A 12,501-nucleotide genomic window follows, 5' to 3' on the forward strand; every position below is an offset into this window, starting at 1 on the left:
CATCACAAGCCAATCAACTATTTAGCCCTTTTCAGTTATTTGCACCTGCAAAATCCTAAAACTTTATTTCCAGGTTTAATTTATATTTTGAATAGACTCAGATTTTTGAACCCCACCATCTGGGTTTATGTTTTCTCTTTTAATCCTTTAATGTAATTTTGAATGTCCGTGGTTTAAGGAGGGTGTACCTGTATGCTGGGTTGGAAATCTCAAGGATTAATAGTGGTGATTTTCTTATTGCATTACGTGTTGTTCTGAAAGCAAAAAGAAACAAATGAAACACGGAATGTAGGCTGTCATCCGCGCAGTCTGACCGAAGCAAAGCAGGCATGTTTACTCGTGCGATTAACCGAAAGTGAAGTGCTGCCGGCTCGTGATGCACAAATGGCTTACACGCACTGCACGAGTCTGTTGTGTATACTGCAGTCTCGTCACATTTTAACTTTTTGTTTAGCCTCCCATTCAGCTCATACATACACGCTGCATGATCATGAGGAAGGATTACATCAAGATGTAGATTGGAATGCATGTGCGGAATTTATATAAATAAAATAGTCTGTTCCTCTCTCGCCATTGCTGGCATGCCAGTGATTACCCCTCCGTGTTCCAATGCGGGCACGTGTGCCATAGGTTGCCGACCCCTGCTCTAGACAGTCATTTAAGGGTTAAACTTCTGGCACACCGAGTCACATGACACAACAACATGATTTTGATTTCTGTGAAGCGCTTCTACTGACGCAGAGCCAACAAAAGTGCCTCTGGTAAGAAACCTCCAAGTTTAAAAAAAAAATAGGCATTGCATACGCAGATGTATTTGGTACTTGTGACGTCATGAATTCCAAACAAGCCGTTTTTGCAGCTTGGTTTAAATAAATGCTCTTTTTATATTAAGGAGGAAGTTTTCAGTTCTGAAACTTACATTATGTTTTTATAGTACAATGACCTCTTATACAGTTGAAGTAAGAAGTTTACATACACTTAGGTTGAAGTCATTAAAACTCATTTTTTAACCACTCCACAGATTTCATATTAGCAAACTATAGTTTTAGCAATTTGTTTAGGACATCTAATTTGTGCATGACATGAGTCATTTTTCCAACAATTGCTTACAGACAGATTGTTTCACCTTTAACTGACTATATCACAACTCCAGTGTGTCAGAAGTTTACATACACTAAGTTAACTGTGCCTTTAAGCAGCTTGGAAAATTCCAGAACATGTCAAGCCTTTAGGCAATTAGCCAGTTAGCTACTGATAGGCAAATTGGCATCAATTGGAGGTATACCTATGGATGTATTTTAAGGTCTACCTTCAAACTCAGTGCCTCTTTGCTTGACATCATGGGAAAATCAAAAGAAATCAGCAAGACCTCAGAAAAAATAAATTGTGGACCTCCACAAGTCTGGTTCATCCTAGGGAGCAATTTCCAAATGCCTGAATGTACCACTATCATCTGTACAAACAATAGCACGCAAGTATAAACACCATGAGAACACCATGAGATGCAGTTGTCTCCTAGAGATGAATGTAGTTTGGTGGGAAAAGTGCAAATCAATCTCAGAACAACAGCAAAGGACCTTGTGAAGATGCTCGAGAAAACAGGTAAACAATTATCTATATCCACAGTAAAACGAGTCCTATATCGACATAACCTGAAAGGCTACTCAACAAGCCACTGCTCCAAAACTGTCATAAAAAAGCCACACTACAGTTTGCAAGTGCACATGGGGACAAAGATCTTACTTTTTGGAGAAATGTCCTCTGGTCTGATGAAACAAAAATTTTACTGTTTGGCCATAATGACCATCAATATGTTTGGAGGAAAAAGAGTGAGGCTTGCATGCCAAAGAACACCATCCCAACCATGAAGCATGTGGGTGGCAGCATCATGTTGTGGGGGTGCTTTGCTGCAGGAGGGACTGGTGCACTTCACAAAATAGATGGCATCATAAGGATGGACAGTGATGTGGATATACTGAAGTAACATCTCAAGACATCAGCCAGGAAGTACCTCCAAAGTTGTGGAAAAATGGCTTAAGGACAACAAAGTCAAGGTATTGGAGTGGTCATCACAAAGCCCTGACCTCAATCCGATAGAAAATTTGCGGGCAGAACTGAAAAAGCGTGTGCGAGCAAGGAGGCCTACAAACCTGACTCAGTTACACCAGTTCTGTCAACTTATTGTGAGAAGCTTGTGGAAGGCTACCCAAAATATTTGACCCAAGCTAAACAATTTAAAAGCAATGCTACCAAATACTAACAAAGTGTATGTAAACTGACCCACTGGGAAGAAATAAAAGCTAAAATAAATCATTCTCTCTACTATTATTCTGACATTTCACATTTTAAAATAAATAAGTGATCCTAACTGACCTAAGACAGGGAATGTTTTCTACGATTAAATGTCAAGAATCGTGAGAAACTGAGTTTAAATGTATTTGGCTAAGGTGTATGTAAACTTCTGACTTCAACTGTATGTCATAAGATCAAAGAAAATATTATTCCTCATGTAATGACCCCTTTAAAATAAGTACAAGGTAAAATAGGTGCTGGATACAATTCCTGAGATGCCAAAACCGGATCCAGCTTGTTCCATCACAAATAAACCATCATCATTAAATAGACAGAAAAAAGGTAGAACAACACAATTCAGTATGCAAAAAGAAGACCAATCAGAATTAATATGCAAATATAACAACACCAATGTCATCATTGATGGTTACATTTTGAATGCTAAACATTCTATCAGTGTACTGTATGTAAATGTACATATTCTTATAGTAAACTACACACTCCAACCACTTTATTAGGTACACCTGTACACTTATTCATTCGATTATCTAATCAGCTAATCGTGTGGCAGCAGTGCAATGCATAAATTCATGCAGATATGGGTCAGGACCTTCAGTTATTGTTCACATTTACCATCAGGATGGGGGGAAAAATGTGATCTCAGTGATTTCGACCATGGCTTGATTGTTGATGACAGACGGGCTGGTTTGAGTATTTCTGTAACTGCTGATCTCCTGGGATTTTCATGCACAACAGTCTCTAGAGTTTACTCTGAATGGTGCCAAAAACATCCAGTGAGCAGCAGTTCTGCAGATGAAAACGCCTTGTTGATGAGAGAGATCAACGGAGAATGACCAGACTGGTTTGTGCTGACAGAGAGGCTACGGTAACTCAGATAACCACTCTGTACAATTGTAGTGAGCAGAATAGCATCTCGGAATGCACAACACATCAAACCTTGAAGCAGATGGGCTACAACAAAAAAAATATCACGTTGGGTTCCTCTTCTGTCAGCCAAGGCACAGTCAAGGCATTTCCATTGGCAGAACTGCCACTCACTGAATGTTTTTTTTTGTTTTTTTTTTTGTGAAAATCCCAGGAGATCAGTAGTTACAGAAATACTCAAACCAGCCCGTCTGTAGGGTTGGGAACCGAGAACCGATTCTTATTCAGAACCGGTTCCATACTTTACAAAATACCGGAATCGAATGATCTTCATGACTTTCGGTTCCGTTAACGGTTCCCCTGCATGAATTTTCTGCCGATGCAGCTGGAACACCATACTGAATACTCTGACGGTGATTCCAGCAGCACATTTCTGCAGCAGCACTGCCCTCTACTGGGTCAAAACCGTAAAACACACAAACAAATGACTCTTATGAGCTGGTTCTGTTGACAGACAGACATACAGTGCTAAACAGACAGTGCTTTCAGTATGGTCTGATTCCCAAAAAAACGATTTAGATGAGCTGTTTCTTTTGAATCTACAGCGCGAAACATACGGCGCTTCCGGAACAGTCTGATTCTGAAAGGATGACTCATATGAGACAATTCTTTTGAATCTAAAGCACAGGAATACAGCGTTTCCAGTCTAGTCTGGTATAGTATAAATCTTACACTGATGTGCAAGTTATGAATGTCCAACTCGAAATTAAATAAGAACTGTTGAAGTTTTACAAGCTTGAAGTACAACATTAGACAACAGAACACGGTCTAAACTGTCTCTGGAACAGTTACTGTTTATTTAATGATGACCTGCTATGTCTCTATTAAATCAAGCAGTGCAGTTACTGACTGGTTGTTCATATGACAATGTTTAATTAAAGATACACAAGTTTTGTAATACAAGGAATTTTATATAAAATAAAATACAAATGAATGAATGAATGAAATATGCCAGCACATTTCTTGTTTGTTTAGATACAGTCCAGATATAGCCTAGTTAGGGTCAATTATTGTATTGGAAATATGTCTCTAAAAAGTCAGCAAACACACCTTTTACAAGAATTGTATTAAATGCATACTGTATCTGATTTGTTATATCTGCTCTGTAGAAATCTTAAAGGAACTCATAATTTGGCAACAGACTGCAGGGACAGTAAATCGAATAAGAATTGCATTTCTCATTTTCAAATAAATCTTCCTCAAAAGAACTACCACTGCATGAAAAGAGTCAAATCTGGAAAAATGTGGGAATAGTAAAGTCCCACTTAACATCAAGTTTGTCTGATGTATTACGGGGAAAAACAGACCCAAGTAACAAGTAACCGTTAATGTCCACAAAAAGCCACATACCTCAATTCAGCGGACATGAACAGGGAACTGTGAAGTTTGACTGACATTTACAGTTGAAATTCGGCTGGTTGTTACGACTGATGGCAGTCCTGCTGTGAGGGCCTTTTTTATGTTAATGACTGGCAATTTTGAGTGAAACTATGAGGAAGAAGTATTCCTTCTTTCATCCTGGAACAGGCAGAGCTGAGAGACTCAATCAAGATTGTGGCAAATTGAGAGAAGAGTAAGTTTAAAATTGATAATACGGTTGATGTAACAATTTTTTAAATGCATGTGTTGTTAGGAGTTCTTTAAGTGGGTGTTTTCAGTGGTTAAATGATTGTCAAGTTTTGCAGTTGCTGGAGACCAGGTAAACAGAGACAGACACTAGAGCATTGTGTATTCCGTGGACATGATGTCTAATGATGAAGATGGAGGCCAGTGTGAGTTGTAAAACCAGCAGCTTTGAGAAGTTCTGTCCCAAGAGCCACAGCAGAGACTTGATGCAGACCTACAACATACTGGGAACTAATCAGAACTCTGAAGCTTCACACTGTGTTTAAGATGTTTGTATAATTATTATTATTATTATTGTTATATTTTGTATCTTTTACATTCCCCTTTTTAATAAAGATCTTTAAACCCAATTATTGTCTCAGCATTTATGTTGTGTCAACATTGATTAAAGGCCTGTAATAAGAGGCATAAGCTAAATGCTGTTTGGGATTGGGTGGGCTAAATTTTACGTTTATCCAATAAAATTAAAGCCAATGCATGCAGTGGCCCAATAGCTGTCAAGATTTAAGGGTCAGTTAAGTTTAAGGGCAGCCAATCCAATTTGAGATAAATGACCAATAAGAGTGACCATTTTATCCAGAAGGTGAGAAATGCAAATGTGACTCAAGTGTGAAAATTTTTCCTGACAGACAACTTGAGGGGATTACTTACCCTGGCAACAAATGGCCATAACACAGAAGGAATCGTCAGTCACTATACATCCGAAATGGTATATAATCAGATGTATACAGGCCTGTGAAATTTGAGACACTGGGCCAGTAGATTTCTGAAATTCAGTGGTTTATACAGGAGTATACTGGTCCAGATACAGCTCTTTTCATGCAATGTACTGGAACCGTTAAGGAATCAGTATCGTTAAGAGGAATCGGAATCGTTAAATTCCTAACGATTCCCATCCCTACCCATCTGGCACCAAAAAAAAAAATCACACCATGGTCAAAATCACTGAATCACATCCCCCATATCATTTATTTTATGAGACACTAGAAGAAAAAAAAAAAAGTAAAACAAAAAGTCCTACTGTTTCAAGATCTACAATCTGGTTCTGAAAAAAGGACAGAGACAATGGTGAAAAAAAAAAAAAACAAGACAAAGCAGAGGTGTTTTTTCTGTCAGTCAAAAGCAGCAGCTGAGAGGAATCCTGGGTCAAGTGTAATTATTGACTCTGCATCCTATTGTGTGGTTGCATGCTGCTGGTTTCTCCTGAGCCCCATCCAGAGGACTGCATTATAAAAGAGGCAGGAGAGCAGGTGCCTCAGTAGCACTGCAGATGTTCGGAATGCACTGAAGGCATGAAGACAAGCAGGAGTGAGATGAGTGTGATTACATGGGTGGCCAATGCAGGAGGACTGATGCAAAGGAGCATGAGAAGTTTATGGAGGTGAACTGCCAACTACAGAGAGGAGATTGTATGTGTGCATGCATCCATGTGCATGTGCATCTTGGGCACTGATTTTCTAAGATGCCAAATAAATCTAGTCTAACAAATGTAATCTAACAGATTTGCTATCTTACAAATTTCGGATGATCTTAAATTAGACATGCCCCCTCTTTCAAAAACACCACCCTCCAAGGATAGCATTGAGGCTGAGTGCATCTTCTTATGGTTGCCAAACACACCAGTAGCAAAATAGCACCATCAGCTGACAACTGTTATGAATCTGAATATGACACCTAAATGTTCCGCTTCAACTACAACACTATGAGAACCTGCAAAATGTTTGGCTAATCAAATAATATGCACTTGCAGCCCACGGTCACATCTGTATTTACTGTTTACACTAGGGCTGCACAATTAATCGTATTTTAATCACGATCATGATTTCTTCCTCTCACGGTTAATTAAGCATAATAGTCTGCGATATTAGTGAGCTAGCAAACAGAAGGTGTCAGCCAGATAAAGTTGCAAATTGTTGTTCATTTTCATTATATGCTGTGTCTACAAATGATAGATCAAATCACAAGCTCTTTCCTAGTCTGTTTTCACCTCACCTGACCAATCACGCTCTCTTCAGAAGTTCACTACTGACCAATCACTGTTTCTCTTTTGAGCACATGCTGAAATACAGCACCGCACCGAAGATGTTTACGAGTCTCATATGTGCGGCACACAAGGATAATGATACGGCATTCTGTGCTCGATGAACATGAAATTAACCCTCTGGGGTCTGAGGGTGTTTTAGGCCCTGGAGACGTTTTGACATGCTTTGACATTTGTGCTTTTTTCAGTTGCTACAAAATTATGTGAAAACCATCCTGATCACTGACAATGATGGCAATGACGAAGATGACGTGAAGATGAAGAACCCAAGTGCAGTTTATTTACAAAAGTGAATGCCCTGGCTCGGCGGGGGCCATGTCGTGGACCTCTGGCTCGGCGGCGGCCATGTCGTGGACCTCTGGCTCGGCGGCGGCCATGTCGTGGACCTCTGGCTCAGCGGCGGCCATGTCGTGGACCTCTGGCTCAGCGGCGGCCATGTCGTGGACCTCTGGCTCAGCGGCGGCCATGTCGTGGACCTCTGGCTTGGCATCCGCCTCCCCCACAGTGAATGTAGAACCAATGAGCTGCAGGTCGAGGTCGATATACTGAGCGAGGTTAAGGGTACTCTTACCGCCTGGCATCAGAATGGAGATTGGCTCACTCAGTCCAAACCGAAAACAGTCTTTGAGTGCAACCTCATTAAAGTCCACCTGGAAGGCCAGATCGCAAAAGTCCTCCACATAGTCCTCCAGGGGACGATTCCCCTGACGTAGGCGCAGAAGCCAAACTGCTGGGTTCATGGTTCGGTCAAGTATTCTGTAACGATTTTGGCTGCTGACAATGATGGCAATGATGAAGATGACGTGAAGATGAAGAACCCAAGTGCAGTTTATTTACAAAAGTGAATGCCCTAACTATACACGTGAACTAAACATAAACATAAACATGAACTTGACATAAACCTGACTTGATATAAACTTGGCTTGACATAAACGTGGCCTGACATAAACATCTACACTCACATTCAATACTTGACCACTAGACAATGCAAACATGAGGGTTAAAATACATGGACATGGGGGAACATAAACCAATGAACAAACAGAACTGATAACAAGATAATTAAACAATAAACCAATGAAAACATGACACATGAACATGGAGGGAAAACAGAAATCACATGACAAGGGAAACAGGAACTAAACATTTCAAAATAAAAGACATGAATCAACAAAATACACATGACACATTCATACAAAACAATATAGTTATTTAACTTTTGTAAGACATTTTTAGAGTTAGAAAGGCCATATGCGAGGAGGCGTGGATGATCATGAATATTCAAAATCAAATCAAATCAAATCACTTTTATTGTCACACAACCATATACAATGGATATAAGTGCAATATAAGTGCAATAGTGTGTGAAATCCTTGGGTGCAGTTCCGAGCAACATAGTAATCATGACAGTAATGAGACATATACCAATTTACAATAAACATCAGATTTACACAACACAATTTAAAATCTAATATACACATAATTACACACAACACAATATACAAATAATAACATACAATGTACAGTATACAATACACACAATATAGAATACACATTATACAAAAAAAAAAAAATAGACCCTTTATAGTCTCTAATGATGTCTTACACTTACCTGTATGCCCAAAAATGGTGGAGTATTTTAAGTTGTATCCACTGTTTTGAGGAAAAAATCCAGCAGGAAGTGCCGGCGCATCTGTCGACCCCAGAGGGTTAAAGCAGAGTTATAGAATATGAGAAGTGTTTCTGTTTCCAGCAGACCTGACTAATGCAGCATAACTATGGGATGAGGGATAAATTAGGTGTGTGGCTTAAGAGAGGAGTCTTTAGTCTAGACTTAAACTGAGAGAGTGTGTCTGAGTCCCGAACAATGTTAGGAAAGCTATTCCATAGTTTTGGAGCTAAACAGGATTTTTTTTAAATCGATAGGAATCTTAACAGGTAACCAATGTATTGATGATTAAATTGGGCTAATATGATCACATTTCTTGGTTCTAGTTGGCACTTTAGTTTATTACATTTTGGATTAACTGAAGCTTATTTATTTATTGAACATGCAGGACATCCGACCAGTAGTGCATTACAATAATCTAGTCTTGATGTCATGAACACATGAATTAGCTTTTCGGCATAAGAAACAGAGCATGTGTCATAACTTAACATTTCTGAGGATGAAGAATGCTGTTCTATAAAATTTGAAAATGTGATTTTCAAAGGATAGATTGCTATCAAAAATAACGCCCAAGTTCTTAACTGGTTGGATGGAAATAAACAGTCTGGAAATTCTGCTAAATAACTTCCATGGAAACAAGAAAGTCACACAGGTTTCAAACGATATTAGGGAAGAATAGTTTGGTCTTCAAGTAGATCTGGGACAAGTGCTCCTCAGTATGTTCGAGTAAGGCATTCATTATTACGACGTCACGCATTAAAGTCAGAAAATCTGCTAAAAACCAAATGTGACGAGGAGGGTGTGAGGATGCACGCCTGGCGCTGAGTTACCCCAATCAGAATTATGTAGTAAATGTAAACTGTTACCACAGTAAGTGAACAGAAAACTTTACTTTCAATGTGTTTACAGTTGCTTAAATTGCACTATTATATTCCATCTATTATAAGCCAAGTGAGCATTTTTGATATACAAAATAATTTACTAGTCTTACTGTACTATTACATCAGGTCTTGACAGCTACAGCAGGGAATAATTACTTTTCAAAAATATAAACCACCCTGTTATCCAAACTTTTGTTGATTTTTACACTATGCACTTTAAAATGTGATTAAAAACCACCCCTTTAGTCCCTTTCAGCTTTTCATTGATAAATCACCTTTGACAATATAATATTTTTTCGCTGTTTTTTTTTTTTTTTTAAGTTGGTTTAGAAGGTAGTAGGCTGTTAAAATACTTATGAGGAAAAAATAATATCTGTATATGCCCAAGTTTGGGAGGTTCATGGCATCGCATTTTAATAAAAGAGTTTTGCTAAAATCCTGGCTCATGTCTTAAAGCTTGTAAATTCCTCAGGTACATCTGTATCTTACTCTTTGTTTCTGTGGATAGACCAAGTCAACACAGTTTTTCTGATTAACAGTTTTTACTGATTCATACAATTAACAAAGAAAAGCAAAATGTCTATTCACAAAATCAACATTTAACCCCCACTATTACCCCTCCCCCCTCCCAATCTCCAACCCCACCCTGACCATCAACTAACATCTCTGTGGTCACACATTAGTGTGACTCTGGACCTTCAACCAAAATTCTTGGATCTTAACACACCACCAAAAAACATGGGTTGTGTCTCCATCTTCTGATTGGCATATACAATCTAGAGGGGGTCCGATAGGATCGATGTAAAATCTTGAATTGCATATGGCGCACCCTTGCATCTCCAGATGCAGAATTGATGTTTTTTTAGAATCCTAGCCCACACTCCCTCCTCCAAAACCAAGTTTAAATCTTTCTCCCATAATCTCTTGATAGAAGTTAAAGCTTCGTCCCCCAGACTCTGAATTAGCAGGGAGTAATACACTGATGCCTCATGACCTTTTCCAAAAGCAGTAATCACCACTCCCACAGTGTCTGCTGTGTATGCTACTCCCAAAAATAGTACAGGTGGTGCAGCTGTAAATACCTAAAGAACTGAGTTCTCGGAATCCCAAAATGTTGAACCAAATTTTCAAAGGATCTCAACACTCCAGTCTCATATAGGTCACCGAGTGTATTAACCTCCATCACAATCCACTCTGACCAGCAGAAAGGGGACTTATTAATACATAATTTTGGGTTCAGCCATATGCTCAAGGCAACATTTAAATAAATGTTCGAATTAAACACTCTGGACACTTTTATCCATACTGAGTGCAAATGCGAGATAACGGGGTGTAACTTAACTTCTCCGATTAGTTTGATAGAAAGGCTTTGCAATGGTGAAATAGGGGCAAGAACTTCCTGTTAAATACATTTCCAAAATCTTAAAAAGATAATCCCATTCAACCATATCAAACACCTTTTCGGCATCAAGTGAGATGGCAGCAACTGTAGTTTTAAAATGGCTTTTCCTAATTTAATGGGGACAACTGGGTAAACATAAAATTAACATGATGAAATGTTTTCAGTGTCCTGTACAGGCTGTTTTAGCTGTATAAAACATATAAGAAATATCAACATTTTACACACATTTGTTTTGGTTGTTTTGGATGATATAGAGATCATTATAACATACAATTTTATATCTTCAAAAGACTTCCCTCTGCTTTAGGGCCCTAAACTGCCATAACCATACCTGTAGTATTGCGAGAACCACTGATAGTTCACATGGGGGAGGGGAAAACATAATTCTCACGAGGACATTGATAGTTCACCCAACACAGGGGATGAGCAAACATATAAAAGCTTGCACAGCAGCCTTCTAAACCATTTCTCTTGGTGTTCTGTGGGCTCTCTCTTTATGCTGTCTCTCAACTGAAAATGACCTCTAAGCAAAGGTTTTCTGTCAATGAGGTTTTGTCACAGTTCTTTGACAGTGAAAGTGACATAGAGGAGAATGTGTCTGAAACAGAGGATAATATTGAGGAGGACCCTGATAATGAGGCATCCTCCTCTGATGAGAATGAGAATGGTTGAGAGACCCTCCTGTTGTCTCTCAACCACCAGCAGACACATTAACTTCCAAAAATGGAAAGTTATTATGGTCCCTCTCCCCAGTTGAACAACAAGTTCCATGTTTTCTCCCATGTCATATGCTTTGATGATAGAGAAACAAGGCAGGGCCGATGAGAGCGTGACAAACTCGCAGCAATACAGGATGTATGGGACAAGTGGGTCCAGCGATTACCCTTTCTTTACAATCCAGGACCCCATGTCACTGTGGATGAATGTCTGGTTGCATTTTGTGGGCGCTGTCCCTTCGACAATACATACCAAGCAAACCGGCCAAATACGGTATCAAAATATGGGCAGCATGTGATGCACAGTCCAGCTATGCCTGGAATATGCAGGTGTACACTGGTAAATCCCCTGGGGAAGCACCTGAAAAAAATAAGGGCATGAGAGTGGTACTAGACATGGCTGAAGGACTGAATGGTCATGGCATTACATGTGATCATTTTTCCACATCGTACGCCCTGGGTAAGTTTACCATGTTGGGGACAGTGAGAAAAAACAAGCTGGAGCTTCCCTCTGAGCTTCTTGCAATGAAGAACAGGAAGGTAACATCTTCAATGTTTGCCTTCATCGGCAGAGCCACTGTTGTATCCTATTGCCCCAAGAAAGGGAAGAATGTCCTGCTGATGAGCAGTATGCACAAAGATGCTGTCCTGAGCACCAGAGAAGACAGAAAACCACAAATGGTCTTGGACTACAACGAGACAAAGGGAGCAGTTGATAATCTGAACAAAGTCACAGCCACCTACAGCTGCCGACACATGACTGCCCATTGGCTCCTTGTCATTTTCTTCAACACCATTGATGTGAGCACCTACAATGCCTTTGTATTATGGAGAGAAATGAACAAGGACTGGAACAGCAGAAAATTTAGTTGAAGGAGGATTTTCCTGGAGCAGCTGGGTTACGTGCTGGTGAAACCTCATATCAAGAG

The 12,501-nt window shown here is 39.5% G+C and overlaps 1 pseudogene; it reads right to left on the reverse strand.

Moving 5' to 3' along the window:
- Positions 1–3,457: 3,457 nt before the first annotated feature.
- LOC127410465 (centrosomal protein of 128 kDa-like) overlaps positions 3,458–12,501 on the reverse strand; it is a 105,210-nt pseudogene continuing 96,166 nt past the window's right edge.

The sequence above is a fragment of the Myxocyprinus asiaticus genome, chromosome 19 (genome assembly GCF_019703515.2).
Source record: "Myxocyprinus asiaticus isolate MX2 ecotype Aquarium Trade chromosome 19, UBuf_Myxa_2, whole genome shotgun sequence".
Taxonomy (NCBI): Eukaryota; Metazoa; Chordata; class Actinopteri; order Cypriniformes; family Catostomidae; genus Myxocyprinus; species Myxocyprinus asiaticus.